Raw genomic sequence first — 16,625 nt, forward strand, 5'->3', positions numbered from 1 at the left:
TACCCAGTACTAACAAAGTTACTGCCCTTTGTGAAATGCTCAGTTATCTGTGGAGATATTTCAACTTCTTGACTTACTGTGGTCCACGTGATGAAGATAGAGAATTACATGGTGTAATGGTGCACTGTAAAGCTATTTCTACCAACTGTGCAATTATTGTCATGGCTTTGATCCATTGGCCTGCTTTTGACTTGTACCACTGTACATCTTTTATATTTGAACAATGTCTAATGCCACCCCGAATGCTTCACATCAACCAGCCTTCACTGCACGTTCAGGCAGCATATTCCAGACGCAAATCAAACTTTGCACATAGTTTTTCTTTCTTATTTCATGTTTGTTCATTTGTTAATTACATTAAATCTATGACTCATTACTCATCTCTTTTTCCGAATTAGAAAGTCTTAATTGTTTTTGATTCTGCAGTCAAATCATGCTTTTGATTTATTTTAACGAATGCACTCTGATGTGCTATAGTGCTGACTGACGAGGTTCCAGTTTATTTGTCGAATGATGATAAAGGAACAGTGGTGTATGTACAAATCAGCACTAGCAAGTAATGCAATGCTGCAGACCAATTCATAAAAATAAAGTTAAAAACGATAAATTTAACATTGAGACAAATATTGAGATGTTGGGGCAGGTGCCTCATATATGCGGCTGAATAACGAGGTAAGAAGAAGTACTTTAGTGGAGGAAAGGGAGGTCGAGACTCAGGGTGGTTGAGGAAGTATATTCCGGATCTTATATTCATTGTAGCTGATAAAATGGGCTCTAATGTTTCAATATTCCTACATTGTGGATACAGGCTCTTCGGCCCAACAATCCACACTAACCTTCCAAAGACTATCCCACCCGGACCGATTAACCAACTGCTCTACATTTCCCCTTACTCGTGCGCCTAACCTAAACATCCCTGAGCACCATGGGCAATTTAGCTTGGCCAATTCGCCTAACCTGCACATCTTTGGATTGTAGGAACAAACTACAGCAAACAGAGGAAACCCACGCAGAGGCTAGGAAAATGCGCCAACTCCACAAGTCAATCGCCTGTGGCTGAAATCGAACGTGGGCCCCTGGAGGTGTGAAGTAGCAGCGCTAACCACTGCACCACTGCGTCACGCCAGGAGCGCATATTGCTAATGGCAGAATGATTAATACCTGTTGGGTGTGCATTCGTATATGTAAGTTTAGAGTAAACTTTGTAATGGATGAGAGTGACTGCAGCAGATGAATGAGTCTAGGGCAGGAGAAGGTGAGGTTATTGTGGTAGAGGTGGGTTGTCTTGATAATGATGGGAACATAAGTTTGGAAACTCATGTTGTGGGAGAATATTTTACTATAGTCATGAACGGTTTGTATACAGTACAATATCTTTCACCATATCTCAGTAGATGAGACAAGAATAGATCAAATCAAATCAAAAATACTCACATCACCGCTCAACCTCCAGCTGTTCCCTTAGAAGTATGCTCGCCACTCCCTTCACACCTCTCCCAACCTGGTATTGAACATTCAGCTAAGGAGAATACCTGCTATCGATTCACCATGACCAAAGACATCACATTTTTTACTCATCTCTAATAGGCTGCATTGAACGTTCACTGTTCCAAGCTTCTCGTGCCTCACCACGATACTGAAATGCTTCATTCCGAGCAAAATGCTGGTGAATTATTTCTGAACCCGCTCCAGTGCAATCACACAATTTTAATGTATGGTAATCCGAAAAGCGCACATTACTTTATTGATGGCCTCAAATGCATTTGCATAGTTCCCAAATAACCTCCCTGCACTTGTAAACGTTGCCATGACTGAAAACAAAAAAACAAGCGTCCCTTTTGCCTTGTTAACTTCTTTATTAACCTGTTCTGCCACCTTCAGTGAACGATGGTAACAGAATACCACGATACCTCTAGCCCTCTGAGATTCTTAGTTATGTTTTCTGCTCTTGTGCTGAATTTAACAGAATCAAAGGTAATCGTTTTATGAAGCCCGAAGATCTCAGTTCATTCCTCAATAGTTGTTCAACAACGCAGAAACACTGTACATTATGAATTATATGCAAAGTTTCAAATATAAAATACAATAACACAGTTTTTAGACAGCTCATTGTGCAAACACTCCCTTTAGTTCATGTTGCAATCTTCTCCGTACAGTGTCTATTTTTCAGCAGAGCAGGGCTGAGAAATGGCTGATGGCGGTACAGTGGTTAGTACTGCTGCCCCGCCCCCCCCCCCCACCCCAGCGCCAGAGACCCGGGTTCAATTCCAGCCTGGGCAACTGTCAGTGTGGAGTTTGAACATTCTCCCCGTGTCGGTGTGGGTTTGCTCCTGTTTCCTCCCACAATCCAAAAATGTGGAGGTTCGGCGAATTGGCCGTGCTAAATTGCCCTAGTATGAGGTTTAGGGGAATGGTTCTGTTTGGGTTGCGATTCAGTGTGGATCTAATCTAAATCTAAATTTTGGAAGTTTGAACTCGATGCTGAAAAGATAGGATTAAGGACCGGATTATTGGCAGTGTGGAGGAGCAGAGGGATCTAGGTGTTCAAGTACATAGATCCCTCAAATTTGCCAGCCAAGTGGATAGAGCTGTTAATAAAGCACATGGTGTTTTGGCTTTCACGAACAGGAGATCGAGGTTAAGATCTGCGAAGTTTTGCTGCAGCTCTACAAGTCTCTGTTTAGACCACACTTGGAATATTGTGTCCAGTTCTGGTCGCTCTACTATAGGAAAGATACAGAGGCTTTGCAGAGGGTGCAAAGAAGGTTTACCAGGATGAAGCCTGGACTGGAGGCTTGCCTTATGAAGAAAGTTTGAAAATGCTTAGACTTTTCTCTCTGGAGAGAAGGAGGAAGAGACGAGTCCTCATCAAGGTAAACAAGATAATTAAAGTAATAGATGGGGTCTATAGCCAGAGACTTTTCCCCAGGGCAGGATTGACTTGCATGATAAGTCATTGTCTGAATATATTAGGAGGAAGGTGTAAAGGAGTCGTCAGAGTTAGGTTCTTTACACAGGGAGTTGTGAATGAGTGGACTGCGTTGCCAGCTGTCGTGGTGGAAGCGAAGTCATTGAGGACAGTTAAGCGGTATTTTAATATCTTCCCAAATTTCACTTAATCGTTGTAATTGTACCCACATCCAACACTTCTTTGGGAAGTTCATTCTGTACGTGAAAAACCATTTACGCAAAAAGAAAAATCGCCTCTTTTGTCTTTTTTTTATATTTCTCCTCTCAACATCACATATACTCGGTAATCTTGAAGACTCCCACCTTTGGGAAAAGACAACGATTATGAAGTCTCTCTTTATCTCTCATCAAAATTACTCTGCTATTCGCTTTAGATACTGATTTTAATTATTTAACGAACGGGCATTAATATTTTGTGGTTATCAATATCAAGGTATTTGCAATGTTTTATTCATTAAATTCGTTGTTAAATTAGATAGAATGTGACCAACGCTTCATGTCTTATAAACAATCAGTTATTCCGGAGAATTGTTATGCAACTTTCAATGTTTATTAAAAAAAGCAGACTTGCACTCTAATTCCAAAATGACAATTCACCTCCAGAATAAATGGAACAACTTGACCTGTTCGACATTTATATCAAAAAATGACAATGCAATGGTCCGCAGACAGCCAAGATCGTGGTAATTCCACATTTATACAGAAAGACTACGTTTTAAGTCAGCCACAGTGAAAGCGATTACAATGTAACAGACTCAACCATAGTGATTGCAATTATGTTGTAACATTTCAACATTCACACCAGCACGCCTTTACTCTGATGCTCACTCAGAGTAATGTTCCCAACATGCAATGGCAAAGCACTTAAACTTGAGGTGGTCGTGCTCACAAAGCAACTTAAATCATTAAAATGCCTGTGGAGAGTATCTGTGAAGCTATTTTTCCGACTAGTGAAATCATCAATGATGGGAGGTCAGAAAGTTGCAATAATCGAAAAATAAACGAAAATGATAGAGTGAAACCAAAATATTGTTTGCTCACAGCTATATGTTATTGTTAGGAATATACTGGCTAATGATGTGACGAATGCAATGTTTAACATTGAATTAGATATTTGTCTTTGCGGAATATTCTGCAGGTGTGAGAAAAGAATGCACGAGAACAGGAGAAAGTGAATTGTTTACTTGGAGATCGGATGAACAGAAGATGGAAAGAATGTCCTTGTTCTGTTCTCTGACAAGTCTGACAAGTCTGACAAGGAAGAGTGCAGATATAATGTAAATGTATGGACATCAAACAAATACATTATACCTGAAAGAAAATCACCTTGGAACGGAATCAAATGATATTGTAGAAAGTGAGAAATCAATGAATAACTTCCAAAATAAATGTCTCCAATTGAAACATGTTGTTCCATTAATGTGCAGAGTAACTTTAAGGTGAGTTCTTTTTTTAATTTGTACTTTATAAAAGCGTTGCATAGAAGAAATCAATGGATAATGTTTGATAAAAAGTCAATTCTGTAAAATAGGAGAACTGATGTCTTATATAATGAAAAGACACACCATTGAAAGGAAAACAGGACAGTTTCAATTACAGACACGATACCCGTACCGGGAAAATGTGCTATTGGTCATAAAATGAAACATTTATAAATGTTTATAAATAGTTTATAACTAACATTTATAAATAATTTGCAAACCAGCGAGATATCTAATAATACAAATACTTTACCTGGATCCCAATAGCTGCAAGTAGAGGATAGAAAATGGAAAGCACCAAGGCTTTTGGTGATATGCGCATTGCTAAGATATGTTTTAATCAAATTCCGCTGTATTTTGCTCCCTTTATAAGCAACCTCACCCTACAGGGTTGAATTAAATAGTTTGGACCTTGAACAGCAAATGCTATGCCTGTTGCAAAAACACATATTAGAATAGCTGCAGCTCGAAATGTATTGATCAAGTATAATTGTTTACCATGGGGGCGGCACGGCGGCACAGTGGCACAGTGGTTAGCACTGCTGCCTCACAGCGCCTGAGACCGCGGTTCAATTCCCGACTCAGGCGACTGACTGTGTGGAGTTTGCACGTTCTCCCCGTGTCTGCGTGGGTTTCCTCCGAATGCTCCGGTTTCCTCCCACAGTCCAAAGATGTGCGGGTCAGGTGAATTGGCCATGCTAAATTGCCCGTAGTGTTAGGTAAGGGGTAAAAGTAGGGGTATGGGTGGGTTGCGCTTCGGCGGGTAGGTGTGGACATGTTGGGCCGAAGGGCCTGTTTCCACACTGTAAGTAATCTAATCTAATGTCTTGAATGCAATATGTCTCGGGACTACAAAAAAAACCCAAAATAACTGCGGGTCCTGGAAGTCAAAACAAAAACAGAAAATGCTGGAAACACTTGGCAGATTTTGCACTAGTGACCTTTCCTCTGAACTGGACGTGAAACGTTAACTCTGATTTTATCTGGATCAAATAAAAATTCTTATAACAAAAATCTTCCGTATACAAACTGGATTACCTCCATTAATGGAAGCACAACATCATACTAGAAACCTATATAAAAGAAAAAAAACCCGTTGGATACACTCAATATTTCTGAAATAAATTACGGAGAGAGAAGGCTAGAGCTTTATTTTCCACATAACCACTTGTTAACAATACAAGTACTCTGTTTGCAGGGTAAGTCAGAGTCGGAGAGTCCTGAACTGAGTACCTCAGCGTCTGACTCCCCAGAACCTTTCCGCCGGCTACAAGGCTCAAGTCGACAGCGTGGTGGTGTACTCCCCACTTCGGAAATGCAGCAGCAGAAACACTAAAGAAGATTGAGGCAATCGAGGATTTTGATATGATTTGATTTTACATTGTCACATGCAGAGAAATGCAGTGAAAGTTACTGTACTGCCTGTTAACCAGATAAATTGCACCTTGCAGATGTACATTAGGGCAATAGAATAGAACAGAAAAATGAACGAACGCTGGCTTTTATGATGGACTGGTTATGTTCAGAACTCTCTGTAATTTCCGACGAACTTATGCACTGCAGTTTCTGTACCGAATTATGATGCATCTAGAAAGAATGCTTTCAAGGGTGACTCAAGAAAGATTGTGAAGAGTCATTCTAGACATGACAAATTTCCTTAACCTTCCGAGACAGTTACAAGCATCGGTAGGCGATGCTTATTGCAATGTCGACGTGGATATGCCAGCATAGATCGTCGAAGGTCTTACTCGTTGCAGCTCTCGGGCACCTCCAATTAAGCAGCATTCATCAGCTTCCTGAACTCAATCATCAGCTCCTCCATGTTGTGGCATTAAAAGAATGATCGTGGTCTTTATGACTTGCCACTAAGCTATCTGTTTCATTCATGTACCATGTCTTGTTTGAGAGCCGATTCACTACGGAATTGCCATCAACAAATTTGCAGAAGCACTTCGAGCTGCATTTGGCAATAAAATCGTCGGTTTGGAAGAGCGGCCTTAAAAGGGTGAGCACACGGCCGCAAGTCAATGAATAGGAGCCTGCCCTTGGGGGTCTTTGTTATCGAGATATTCCAGTAGGGAGTTTAGAGCCAGGGAGGCCATAATGTTGGCGGTTTGTGTTTAAGTGTGCTATGATTGACCTCCAGAATTAATTAATAATGTTAGACGTCAGAACCCACCGAGTGATCCCTCTTTTGGGCACATTGTCGTACTTTACTTTGGCACAGGGATGGTAGTGGTGTTCTTCAGCAGGTGTGAAACTGACGTCGTAGGAAGGAGAAGTGAACAATGTCAGCACAAACTCCTAAAAACGAATCTAAGCAGAATCTACGTGCACAGTGGGAACTTCTTCCAAATCCGTTGCTTTCTGTGAGTTCATCCTCGGGAACGCGGATCTGACCTTGCGGCAGTAACTTTGGGTACTTGTGCACACTCGACTGTTGGGGCAGGTAACATTATTTCATTGAACCTCTGTTTTAAAAGGGCGTAGTATGTACTGAGCTCATCGTGTCGGGCTGTCCTGCTATCAGAGAGTCTACTTGATTTCAACTTGTAGCGTTCTATATCTTGAATGGGTCTGCAGTGGATCATCACACTTGCTTTTTTTTATTATTTCTTGAAAGCTGGGAGAAGAACGAGTGCCTTATTTTCTGAATTACTGAATGTTTGTACGAGGAATGGAGTGATATGCATCTTTGATGGTTGTGTAGAAAAAGTGCATGGTGTTTGGACCTCAGATAGCATAGGAAACGTTTTGGTGCTGTCTCACAGCACAGTTATGACGTTTTCCTGGTTGAAGTCACTGGCAACATTGAATACTGCCTCCACTTGTTCCATCTCAAGGCTATTTGGTGCAATGCATTTTTAATCAGGTGCGCGCGTCAACTCCACACATGGTAAAATGTAGCCAACTCTCAGGATAGCAGAAGTAAATGTCCAAAGCAGGTAGACAGCACTGGAATTCACCCTTAGATAATCAGGTTCAGGGACCGTAAATCACAAGGGTCATCACATCCGGGGACCAAGAGTTATTGATCTGAAGGCAGAACCATTTGCCATTTGAATTGCCCGAGTACACTTTTGAGAAGGTGACTAAGGAGGTGGGCGAGGGTAAAGCGGTAGATGTGGTGTATATGGATTTTAGTAAGGCGTTTGGTAAAATTCCCAATGGTAGGCTACTGCAAAAAATACGGAGGTATGGCATTGAGGGTGAGTTGGAGGTTTGGATCAGGTAAAGGCTGGCTGGAAGAAGACAGAGGCGGTAGTTGATGGTAAAGATTCATCTTGGAGTGCAGTTACTAGCGTTGCTCCGCAAGGATCTGTTTTGGGAGGATTGCTGTTTGTCATTCTTATAAATGACCTGGACCAGGGGCTAGAAGGTTGGGTGAGCAAGTTTGCGGATGATACAACAGTCGATGGAGTTGTTGACAGTGAGGAAGGATGTGGCAGGTTACAGCGGGATACAGATAAGTTGCAGAGCTGGGCAGAAAGGTGGCAAATGGAGTTCACAGTAGGTAAGTGTGAAGTGATTCACTTTGGTAAGAGTAACAAGAAGATGGGGTACTGGGTTATTGTCGGATACTTGGTAGTGTGGATGAGCAGAAGGATCTTGGTGTCCATGTACACTGATCTCTGAAACTTGCCACCCAGGTAAATAGTGCTGTGAAGAAGGCATATGGTGTACTGGCTTTAATTGGTAGAGGAATTGAGTTCCGGAGTCCTGAGGTCATGTTGCAGTTGTATAAAACTCTGGTGCGGCTGCATCTGGAGTATTGTGTGCACTTTTGGTCGCCATACTATAGGAAGGATGTGGAGGCACTGGAACGGGTGCAGAGGAGGTTTACCAGGATGTTGCCTGGTATGGTTGGAAGATCGTATGAGGAAAGGCTGAGGCACTTGGGGCTGTTTTCATTGGAGAAAAGAAGGTTTAGGGGTGACTTGATAGAGGTGTACAAGATGAGCAGGTGTTTAGATAGGGTTGAAATTGAGAACCTTTTTCCACGTATGGAGTCAGTTATTACGAAGGGGCTTTAAATTAAGGAGTGGTAGGTATAGGACAGATGTTAAGGGTATATTCTTTACTTAGCGAGTCGTGAGTTCATGGAATGCCCTGCCAGATGCAGTGGTGGACTCTCCCACTTTATCGGCATTTAAATGGGCATTGGATAGGCATATGGAGGATAGTGGGCTAGTGTAGGTTAGGTGGACTTGGATCGGCGCAACATCGGGGCCAAAGGGCCTGTACTGCGCTGTATTTTACTATGTTCTACACCATGTGGTCAAAGCATCCAGTTTCTTAGGCACACATTCATAAATGTTCACTCCCATCAACACCAGAGACTATCCATAAGATGAACAAACATATTTCCAAAGGCTCCTTTGCACAGCACCTTCCAACTCCATAACCAGTATCACCTCGAAGGAAAAGGCCAGAAGCCGTTTGCGAAAAACAACATCAGGGAGTTCACTTCAATCCACTCAAGAAACCTGATTGAAAGTATATTCTTCTCCATCAACATCACTGGGTCAAAGCAGCAGAACTCACCCCTCACACCTCCAATAGCATTGTGCGTCTGCCTATAGATAAAGGACTGCAGACGTTCAAGAAGGCAACTGACCAGAACCTTCCCAAAGGTCTGGGCACTCAGTTATGGTACAATCAGTGACAATTACGTCCTGTGATTGAAAGTAAATGCTCTGGAAATGCATTTAAGTATACTTCTATTCATCCAGATATGAAGTTATGGAGAGTGAAAACGTTCGTATTTACATTTTCTCCCAAAGAATATCCAATGTCAAAATGGTCAATTTCAGTTTAAAATTTCGTTGTAAATTTTTCTTAAAAGGAACCTCTTGAACTGCCTAAATATTTGGATTTTCATGATGAACTGAAGATTAAATTTTCCAAGTGAATTCATTCATAGATCTTTGCAAAGTTCATTTCTTTATCTGAAGTACCTAACAGTGTTATGGATTGTTGTGGAAGTACATTACATCACACTCTGTCGAAAAATGAAAGCTTCAACTGGTTAGGTGGTGCCGTTTGTGGAAGATGAAAGATCTGCTTCTGAGGCAGCGATTGTGGAAATCCATTGATAACTTAAAATATGATATTGACTGAAGAGGCGTGTGATCCTGTGATGCCACAGCTGTATCGGGTTTCACACTGAATGAGACAGGGTCAAGCAGCAGTATTTGTCCTACACTCTCCAACTCTCACGATCATACTATCGCTGAGATGCAATGTCCTCAAATCCAGGAAAGACCTGTCCTTCAATCTATGTCAGACCTCCCAATAGACGAAGCAGTGGCTTAGGGAACCGCATGCAGAGTTTTACATACTCACCAAACATCCAAGCAACACTTCCACAATTCCCGAATGAGTTAACTTGTCATTAAACTACACTAAAGAAACCTTCGCTGAGAAGCGTTTAAACTTGCCTCTTGAGAGCGTTTCTTCTCTTTCGAAGTGAGAAAAAGCACTTTAATTCTGTTAATGTTTGCAGCAAATACTCCTTCGAATCTTCTACACCTGGTAAGTCAAGTCCTCAAAATGACGAGTGGCAAAAATTGCTGACCCGCATAACAGGGAAAGTGAAAAATCACACAACACCAGGTTAAAATCCAATTGGTTTAATTGGAAGCGCACTAGCTTTCGGAGCGATGCGCGTTCTTCAGGTGATTGAGGAGGGCTCAATCATAACAGAGAATTTATAGCAAAAAATTGTAGTGTGATGTAACTGAAATTATACATTGAAAAATTGATTGTCTTTTAAGCCTTTCATCTGTTAGAATGCAGTGATAGTTTCACTTCTTTCATGTGTAAATCACAAAACCCTTTTTTTTAAAGTTTCATTCTCGGGTTAGCTGTTAACAATGGGTGATAGCTAGACAATATGTTGAAGGTCTTAGCCCCCTGTGTTCTCTGTCTATGACCTGATGTTTAGATTGATTCTAATCCAAAAAGTAAGATAACAGAGTTTTACATAACTTCATGCAGTTTTTGAGCTCAGAGTTCTACATGAATGTATGCAGTTTTTGAGCAAAGTGCAACCTAACTCTGCAAGTACAAATTCACCCCACAAAATATATGTGTGCATGTGGGTCTTCGTCTGCGTGTGTGTGTGTCTGTTTGCCTGGGGTGGGGAATGTGTTTGTGACAAAGCGTCTGTGTGTGTGTGTGTGTGTGTGTGTGTGTGTGTGTGTGTGTGTGTGTGTGTGTGTGTGTGTGTTTGTGTGTGTGTGTGTGTGTGTGTGTAGTGAGTGCAGAGTGTCTGTGAGGAGGTGCATGTATGAGTGTGGGAGTGTGTGTGTCTATACTGCTGTGTGACAACTCTCTTGGGATCTCTCGTGCAGAATTAATGAATCTTAGAAATATCTACTCCAATGTAGCTGACTATTGCCATTTACATAGTATTTGTTTCAGGAGACTACCAGCATAGACAATTTGCAGTTTTGTTGTGCTCCCAACACCACCGCTTATATCGAGTTCCATTCGTGTGTAGGCACTATATTTAACTTTTTTATTAACAAACTAAAAGCACACAGCACAACGGTCAGAATCTGCGAGAGTTCAAGTTTTACATCTGACCTGGAAATGTTACTTGAGTACATGTTATGCACAAACATAGAGGAGAAGAGAGGGAGTGAAAGTGAAAACAAAAGGCCTGTGAGGTTTTGGAAACTACTGACTGCATAAGGTGATGGGACGTGGGCGAATGGTGGTGGTGTGACCTGTTTCCTGACTGAGTGCTTACGTTGGTACATTCATTGCTCCCGAGCAAACATCCATAAAGTTCTTTCAAAGCGGCAGATGGGGTGATATGACCTATTTCTGTGCTGGCAGCTTCCTGTTTTCACTAGCCTAAAGCAAAAAAACTGTGAAAGCTGTAATTCAGAAACAGACAGAAAATTTGCTGGCGAAACTCAGCATGCCTCGCAGCATGATGGAGGTAAATCTAAGTTAATATTTTGATTCCCCTGAACATTCATCAGTGAACCAGTCTGTTGTGTCTTTTATACATAGGAAAATTACGTGCACTTTTGCACTGTAATTCTGAATCTTGGAGCAGTGTGCGGCAGTGAGTCCCAAATGGAGACTTACGTGGGCGATGCAGTCCTCAAACTTACCTTGCAGCAGCTGAGTGCCTGTACAGGATGGTCTGTAGGCTTGCAGTGGATTGTGGACCACTATTGACTGGGGACGGGTGCGGGAAATCAGACCACACGTTGTGGTCCTCTGCTGAGATAGTGCAATTCATTTTTTATTAGATATTTTTTAAACGGACTGCAACGACAATCCTCTAACGATATCGGATTGACAACTTTTTTTTAAATCTGTAAAACAATGCAACTGCTTTTAATTGCTCTTTTGTCGCCATGATTGCACCTCGGTATTTGTTTCTAACCTGGTGCCAATATCAGGCAGACAGTGTGAAAGCTTTTTTAAAGCTTTGTTAAAAACAGTGTCTACAATGGAGTACATATGACTATCAAGGATATCCTATTCTATTCTACTCCGTTCCGCAGCACCTCTGCACTCCGCTGTCAAGGCCCCTCCTTTCTGTGCCGTTACTCAATTATCACTACTGCTTGGGCAACATTGTGCTTATATTTGGACTGTCAAATGCAGCATTGTTCTGCTTTCACCTCCCTCTTCTCGTCTCTCTCTTCGACACTGCTCTCACTGGTTCACGTTTTTTTTTAAATCACTCCTGCATACTCCAAAACGTCTGCATTGCTCTCCATAACCTAACTGTTGTCGCTCTTCAGTAAAGTATTTTACTTTAAACCAGCAACAGTCTATGGTTGCACTGTTTTGACTTATCAGGCTATCAAATTAAATGGCAGAAATGTACTGTAGTGAAGTGAAAGTAAATGTCACCTTTCAAAATAACGTAGCTTTGCTGATATACAAACCCAATCTTCCAATGAATCTCCAACCTTGAAGCGATGCCTTCCATACTTCTTCCAAGTTATTCAAGGTATAGCGCTCTTTAGTATTGTTTTCGTCGCGGGTATTATCTCCAGCCTGCTCTGTCATTTAATAAATCCATCACTGGCAAACAATCAAAACTCCAAGTTCATGCTGAATCCTTGCTGAAACAGCGACAAGACACATAAACACTGCGTGGCCGGCGTGAAAAGAGCAAGGCAGTGAGACTGTTGAGTTGCTGCTGCCACGCACCAAGACAGAGGGAACATGTCAAATTATCACCTGCGCAACTATATCCGTTCTGATGTTTTATTGGAGTAGCATGAACAATGTTTGTGTGTGCTGTAGTGGCGCAGTGGTGAACGGGAGGATATGAAAACCATTCGGATCTCCCTGTACACGTTCAATCCCTCCCGATTGTGTTTCTCATGTTCACTGATTTTAGCTTTTTCAATTCACTTAGTGTCGTGTAGAAGTTCCCACACAACTGTTACTTTTTAATAAATGGATGTAAACCAAAGTTGCTGATCTACTGTTTAAGGAGAAACGGTTCTTCTGCACTACATCCATCCATGTGACTTTAGAAATAATTCCAGGGAGCACCGCATTCTGTCACCAAGTTACCATTCAGGTTTAGGTGGATAGTATTTGGACGCTGTCCAGCCAATTCAGAACCAATCCCAAGAGTGAGGGAAATTCCAGAGAGTTTTCTTTACATCTGTCAGCCAGGACACACTAATTCACCCAAGTCAGCAAACATGAATAGGGAATTCCTATTCAATGAGATTCACTTAACCAACGGAATTCCAATCAATAAAATTTGCTTTACGTCAAGTTTCAAAACAAATACCTGAAATTTCCTGTCACATGAAACAGGAGAAATGTTTATGCAGGATATTGGTGAAGCTAGACAAAGATTTGGACAAGCCAGACGAGTGGGCAAAGAAGTGGTAGATAGAGTACAATATGGAAAATTGTGAGTTTACACATTTTAGTGGGAAGAATGGAGGTGCAGATTATTTTCTAAAAGCTTTCTAAATCTGAAGCACAAATAAATTTGTGAGTCCTCACTCAGGATACCTTTTCGGTTAATATGGATTTTATTTGCCAATTAGGAAGGCCAATGCATCGGTAAAAATCATTTTGGGAGTGGTGGAATGCAGGAGTCTTGATGTATACTGTTAAGGCAGTATGAGGCGCTAGTCAGATCGGGTTTGGAATATCGTGAAGAAGTTAAGTTTCCATGTTAGAGTTTTCGTGGGGGTTCATAGGTTAGTAGGAGCAATTCTGTGAATGAAGGGTTTGTCAATTGAGGAGTGGTTGAGGGCTCTGGAACGTAACGCGATGGATTTTAGAAATATGAAAGAGGTATCCTTAAAAGTTAGAGAATACTTAGAGGCCTGGGGAGAGTGGAGTTGAAAAAATGCTATTCAGTAACAAATGAGACGATTCTGTTGAGGCACAGCCTCGGAGAGAAAGGATAATGTTTTAGAGCTAAAATGAGGAATAATCTCTAAAATCAGATGGTGCTGAATCTGTGGAAATTTTTGTTGGAGAAGGACTGTGAAGCTCAACTTATTGAGTGTCGTTCAACCAAGTGACTGAGGACATAGGTAAGCAATTTTTTTGGGAGAGACTGTGAAGTACTTTATCGAATTAAGACAGTTAGGATAAGGTTTTAGAAATGTTGGCCGGCTTGAAAGTGCATAAATCTCACGGTCCAGATGTAATATGTCACAGCCTGATGTAGCAGGCGAAGGAGGAGATTGCAGAAACACTAATCTTTTAAAAGTAAAATCTCTGCAGGTCGCAGAGTACAGGAGAAAGATTCATGTGTTTTTGATACATATGAAGGGTTTCAGAGATAAGCCAGAGAACAACAGAGCAGCGATTCTCACATCAGTGGTCAGGAAACTGCTGCAGGTAATTCTGAGGGACAGCGTCTATCCCCACTTGGAGAAGCAAAGACTGATCAGGACAGTCAGCAAGGGTACACCTTGCTGAAATAATGTGCTGTGTTATTTCTTCCATTGAGAGTCTCTATGCTCACATCTAATGGAAGTCGCATGAACACGTGGCATAAATGTGGAATATGCAGGTCTCAATTCAGGTTAATTAACTGTTGTCTAGAAGAGTGAGCAGGCCAGTGAGATCTTGTGAGTGTGAGGATACACCAGCGAAGGTATGGCTTCTGCTGTGTTACAAAGATTTTAATTACGAATAAGTAATGCCTGAGTGAGGATTCGTGATGTTTCTTCTTGCGGGACTAGTACTGGGAAAATTAGCAATAAAATTGCAAACGACTCCATGATCTCAGCAGTCATTTGGTTTATCCAAACCTCTTACTGCAGATCTGAGTGACGATAAACGAACGGAAATTTACCACTAATTTGCCTACACTGGACCATATGGACGATCAACCTTAGAACAAGAACAAAGAAGGAGAAAGAAAATTGTAGCGCGAGAACATGCCCTTAATCCCACCAACATTCCCAAAACCTGCACCCATCTCGATCCTCTATCTAGACATACCACATATTTTCCAACCATCTGCATCCCTCTGCTATCTGTCTAGATATATCTTTAATGACGATGTGGTGCCAAGCTGTACCAACTCTGCTGGCAATGCATTACTGGCACTTACCACGTAGGTAAAAGCGAAGGTGGAACAGCTGCCTCAGGTTTTTGGAAATCGTCAGATTGGCTGTCAGAAGCATTCTCGACTCTCTGTTCAATGTGTAGGTGTACTGGTGGTACCTGATGTGCAACTGTCATTGATAGATCACATGCATGAGCTATGCCTGTCACACCATAATGTCCATGATTCACTACTCGACCAATCAGGGCGAGACGAATGAAATTCATGAGCACTCAGCGATCATCGAACACGGTAAACATAAAAGCTGAAAGAAGAGACAAAATGCCATGTGTACTGTTTCTTATACCTTAATCAGAAGAGGGGAGGAAATGGGATCGATGAATGCAGAGTGGTCAATTGATATTGCAGAAAATGAGAAGAAGATGGGCAATCGTTGAGCTGAAATAACCATCCACAAATTAAAGAACAAAACGCTCAGACATGGAGAGATGTCAATTTTCAGGTCTTGATCTGTTATTGGAAATGTTGCCCACTCTAAACACTCAAGCTATCACATAGGCAATCAGGAAGTTTTATTCAAAGGTTGACCAGTTCTGAACATGAGAAACATCTTAACAATTGTTTGTACCCTCTAGTAACGACGATGCTATCCTGCAGGTGCATAGGTGCATCCATTTCGTGACTGCTTGAGATATTCAGGCGCCGAAATTCAGACAAGAGAAGTGATAGTTGTGGTCGTTGGTACTCAGATGAAAAAGTCAGAGAATGGCAAAGTTTTAATTCCGACTGAGACCGTGGCTCTGGTGCGATCACAAGGGCAGCACAAGGTACGCTGAGATTGCTCATAAATTGTATGAATATCTGACAAAGCTTTAAGTAGAAATGAATACATTCAGGGTGCATGAAAGAGAGCCCAGGATATCGTGAAGCTTAATGGATGGTCACACAAGAACAATGAGCCTACGTGACCCTTCATTCACTCCTTGCAAATAAAAGGCAACTGGAACATATTGAGATTCATCAAGGCAGAATTTGCACGGACGGAAATTTACAATCTAAAATTTGCAATGAGGAGTTGTAAGTTAATTGAAGAAACATTACATACATATTTGGCAAGTGGACAAACACGAATGAACTTTGGAATTGATGTCACGAATGACAGGACAGGGAGAAGGCATCTGTGGTCTAAACTTAATATCCATGATTTATTTTATATTCTCATAGAGTTGAACATTTTTAGAATTTAGCAAATAATCTCAGCGGATATAGCAAACCATTCTTCAACTCGTCTCTGAATTTACTCTGCGTTCCAGCATAGATAAAAGGATTGATGCAGGAACTTAGAAACTGAAGCATATACCCGGATTCTTCCAGAATAAAAGATGAGTCACCGTAATCAGAACGTGAATAATAAGCAACTTTTGCAATTCGTGAATACAGTACTGTTATAAAAAGTACCGAATATAGCAAGGTAAAACTACCTGAAATGCCAAAAAGTAAAGCGATGGACTTTTTCCTCTTCTCCATCTCTGGGTCACTCTGATTCTCTCCATTACTCTGGGTCCGGAGTCTCCTGCGAGCTCTATTAGCTGCTAGAATGTGCCTGACAGTCAGAATATTGAGCAGTAAAATCAGAATGA

This window comes from Hemiscyllium ocellatum, chromosome 27, assembly GCF_020745735.1.
Source record: "Hemiscyllium ocellatum isolate sHemOce1 chromosome 27, sHemOce1.pat.X.cur, whole genome shotgun sequence".
Classification (NCBI taxonomy): domain Eukaryota; kingdom Metazoa; phylum Chordata; class Chondrichthyes; order Orectolobiformes; family Hemiscylliidae; genus Hemiscyllium; species Hemiscyllium ocellatum.